Below are 4900 nucleotides of genomic sequence, written 5' to 3' on the forward strand. Positions count from 1 at the left end.
ACACCACATGCAAACAAACGCACACCATCACACAGCACATATGCATATGCACACTATCACCAGCACACATATACACATACACACTCCAGCTCAAGGCAGCCTGCAGACTCCCCAAGGATTTCTGTCAGTTCTTTGTTAATTCCTCAAATCCATGTTTTCTCCCATTTCTATCATTTCTCTGGGGTAGAGTTTGAGGGCAAGAGCCATCAACCTGGGGCTACAAGGTCACCTTGACAGGAACTTGAAGTTCTCAGGCTCTGTAAATATCTGTTTTATAATGTTGATGTATTTGGTATTTGATAAAAGAGTGGAGAAATCACCATTTTAGGCAAACATAACAGTTCATAAAAACTAAAGGCAAAATAAAGTCTGATCTTGAATTTGTTCATAGTGTTCTTAAAAGGATATGAAATATTTCTTTAGTCAAAATACATAAAGACTAAATTAACCCACTCTGTCCATACCCCCTTTACAATCTGGGTTTTAAATGCCTGAAATAATATTATAAGTTATATGATACAGTCTTCAAGTTCCCTTTTCAAAAAAAAATTTTTGAAATAGTGTATCTTTCCCCATATCTTTATCATATTAAGTATTACAAAATTTTAATTTTTTTTCCAATCTGATATGCAAAGGATAATGTTTCAGTGTTGCTTTAATTTGCATTTCATTGGATATCAGCAAAGTCAAGCACCTTTTTACATGGTAATTTAGTCACTTATAAATTTTATCTGACATTCATGTTTGTCCATTTTTTAAAAAGAGATTTTTAAAGAAACAGTTAATAGTCTCTCTCTCCAAATCTACCTTTAAGTAATCAACATTTTCTGTTAGTTTTGTATCCTTCTAAATCTTTCTCTAAATGCATCTAAAATATATAGACACTTATATGGTTCTAGTAAGATCATGCCAAATCTACTCAAATACATAGGGATGAAGTGTGAGATATGGGGAATCACCAAGGAAAATCTGTCCATGCTAGTTTGAGGCAAATAAAAATCCTAAAAGCAATTCTATCCAAAGATGATAAAGGGGGACATGAGCCAAAACTTTCCAACAAAAGAGAATGAAATAAACATAGTAGCATGGAGATATGAAGAATGTGTTTCTGAAATCTCAACCCATAAAACAAATGAAAACTTGGGGCAAATATACTTTTCACTCTCAATGGAATGGAAAAAAAAATCATCAAGGGCTCCAAAGAAAAAAAGGATGAAAAAAATGAGATCCTTATAACAACAGATCAGGTTAACAAAAGAATGAGTGATGCTAAGAAAAATCATTAAGGAAATAAACAATGCTATTGCAACATTTAAAAAAAAAAGATATGCAAAGCAATGAAAAACAGACTCATCACTGAAGAAACCCAAATCAGTGAGGTGGGAGGAGTAGGCTTGAGAAAAATAAGGGAGGATATAGGGGCAAAGAACAAAAGAATGGGAAAACCTATGTAGGAAAGAACAGATTCATTGTGGGACAACTGGCATTCCTACCAGAGAGGCCAAAACATATTGGTCAAACAGTAACAAAGCAAATTCTGATAAAAGTATTTCATTATATATATATATATATATATATATTTATGTAAATATCCATGTAGAAGAAGCAGGACCCTGACTTTTCTGCCACACAATTCACTGCCAGAGACAAAACAAGGTTTGAGGGAATAAAAAGAACATGGACCCAAACTTTGGGTCCAGCCAAAGTGCCAATAACCTGGTAAGGAAGCAGACAAGATGTTAATGAAATATTGGAGAATCTGGGGAGAAGATCACAAACACTTTTTCTCAAGAACTAGCTGAATACATACTTTGAACATGGAAGTTGTGTCATGGGAGAGAGTCAAATCCACCCCAATTCTAAGTGTGGAATTAAGACTTAATAACTGCTAGGTATATGGTTATAAAACAGAATAGAAATATTCAATTCCTTGATGGAGAAAGGCACATGATAAAATTATCAATAATAATTTCATTATAATACAGTGGGACAAAAATTTAGAATACACTAATCTGATGCAGTAGATTTGGAGTTGAGATTGACAGAGGAGGGGATAAAAAGAAGTAAAAATGTGTAATTTTCCTCTTTCATAGAGAGAGACACAAGACAAGATCTTGCTTCTAAAATTGATGGACTACAGAATTTAGGAATAATAATTCAATTATTATTAAGTCTAAGAATCTACATCATTAAATTACTTCAAAAATTATAAATGTTACAGCATTTAAAGCAAGTAATACTGCAGTGAATCACAACAAAATAATTGAATATTTTTAAACAACAGAAATTATTATGACAATAAATGAAAAAGAGTTTAAGGATATTTTTTAAAACTTGCTTAAATTAAAACACAAAATACAGCTTGGGAATACCTACAAAACACTTAAGCGAACCAAAATGATTGAGAGAGATTATGAGTAAGAAGAAAAGCAAAAAGGTTCTAGGGAATGTGAACAAGAAGAAAGCATAGCCTCAATGTGAACATCAGATAAAGCAGAATTCTCTCAAACATTCAAATATCATAGAAGTCTACTGCCATTTAAATTATTTCAATGCGTAATGAAAGAAAATTTTCAATTATTTTTACAAATTATGCAGGACTCAAAATAAAAAGAATAGACAAAGCACAAAATGGAACACTACAAACCCAATTATGAATATACCTGCAAAATAACTAAAATATTAGCAAATAAACTAACTAGTATGTTAAAAGAAGAAATATGAGATTAAGCAACAATTGTTCAAAATTGTATAGGCTACTGATGTAAGAAGAGAAAAAAATAATCTCAATAAATGCCAAAAATCTGTTTTATTTAAATAACATACATCCCTGATAGCAATGTTTCATAAAATAAGAATAGAAAAGCGGGCACCTGGGTGAGTCATTCAGTTAAATGTGCAACTCTTGATCTCAGCTCAGGTCATGATCTCAGGGTCATGAGATCAAGTCCCACATTGGGCTCCCTGCAGAGTGCTTAAGATTCTCTCTCCCTCTCTCTCTGCACAGCCCTTCTCAAAAACAGCAATAACAACAAAAAAGAATAGAAAATATTTCCATAGCATGATCAAAAAAAATTACACATGCACATCAAATAACTATTGGCATCAGGTTCAGTGGGAAGACACCCAGAAGAATTCCCCTTAAATCATGTGGGAAGACAAAGAGACAATTCATTACCACCCATTTTGCCCTCTATTCTGAAGTGAAGAGAATAAAACAAGAGATATAGATATATTTGCAGAAAAAGCAAAATGATCAATATTCACATATTATATAATTTTCTACCTAGGGGAAAAAACAAGAAAATCAATTAAAAACTTATTAGAAATAATAATAGATAAATATTTAAATGGCTTGAAATAAATATACTAAAATCAATACTTTTCTTAGATTTCCAAAAATATAGATTTTTAAAATGGTATTCATTCCAACAATAAAAAGCAAAAGATAGATCTAAAAATAATCTTTCAAAAATGTACATGATCTGTACCAAAAAAGGAACAACTACTTAAATATACCCAAATATTTAATAGAAAAGGGAGAAAAATAGCATGGTTTTACATAAGAACTTTCAATTGCTGTAAATACTTTTAAAAGATAATTTGGCAGCTTTGCACCGTGGCAGTATCGTAGCCAATGAGGTTTATCCAAGACGCGATTATTGCTAATTGAAAAAGATAATTTGGCAGTGTATATCAAAATGGCAAACAAGAATACTTTTTAAAAATATTTGAGAGAGAAAGGCCCAGAGCTTGAAAGAGAGCAGGGGAAGGGGCAGAGGGAGGGAGAATCTCAAGTAGCCTCCTTGATGAGCAGGGAGCCCAATGTGGAGCTTGATCCCAGGACCCCAAGATCATGACCTGAGGAGAAGTCAAGAGTCAGATGCTTAACCAATTGAGCCACTCAACCCCCACACAAGCATACCTTTTTTGTTCAGCAAACCTATTTCCACGGACCCTAAAGGAATCTTATACAAAATAAAAAATTACAACAGGCAAGACTCAAGAATTTTGGCCTGAGCAACTGGGCAAATAGTTGTATCGTTCCCAAAGTTAACAAAGTTTATCAAATTGGCAATATGTAGCAACACCCTTTAAAAATCCTTAAAAAGTGCTTATACTTTTAGCTAGCAATTCCATTCCTAGGAATTTATTCTTAGGAAATAGTCATGGTCATGCTCAGAGTTGGTTTCCAGGAAATTTGTTGCAATGGTGTTCATGGTAACGAAAAAAATGCAAACAATTTAAATGTTTAACAATGGAATGTTGTGGAGCACTTAATATTTATGTAGAATATTCAGTGATATGGAAAGACATACATATAATGTATGTCTTTAATACACTGTAATATGAAAAAAATCATTTTATAGGCGGGTAAGTTTTGCATGTATAATGTGATTGAAATTTTTGGGGGTTGCCTGGATGGCTCAGTCAGTTAAGCATCCAACTCTTGATTTCAGCTTGTATCACAATCTCAGGGCCATGGGATTGAGCCCCATATAGGGCTCCATGCTCAGCGCAGAGTCTGCTTGGGATTCTCTCTCCCTCTCCCTCTGCCCCTTCCCCCACTCATGTTTGCTCTCTCTGCCTCTCTCTCCCTTAAATCAAATAAATAAATAAAATCCTAAAAAAAAAAAAAAAGAAATTTTGTTGAAGAAAAACTATATGGAAAAAAAAAAAACTATTTGGATATGGATATGCCTAGAAAGAAACTAAGTTGCTTACAGTTACAGATGTGATTTTACTTTTCTTTCTGTTCATATTTTCTGAAATTTTTTTATATTTTCTGAATTTTCTCCAGTAATCATGCTTTACTTTTGTAAAATAAAAGCTATTTCATTAATTTATTTATTAATTAATTTTTTAAAGATTTATTCACTTATTTGAGAGAGAGAGAGCA

The 4900-nt window shown here is 32.7% G+C and overlaps 1 pseudogene; it reads left to right on the top strand.

Annotated features, from left to right (window-relative positions):
- The first annotated feature begins 3608 nt into the window (after window positions 1-3608).
- LOC112920115 (U4 spliceosomal RNA) lies at window positions 3609-3740 on the top strand (annotated as a pseudogene).
- Window positions 3741-4900: the final 1160 nt, after the last annotated feature.

This window comes from Vulpes vulpes, chromosome 14 (genome assembly GCF_048418805.1).
Source record: "Vulpes vulpes isolate BD-2025 chromosome 14, VulVul3, whole genome shotgun sequence".
Classification (NCBI taxonomy): Eukaryota; Metazoa; Chordata; class Mammalia; order Carnivora; family Canidae; genus Vulpes; species Vulpes vulpes.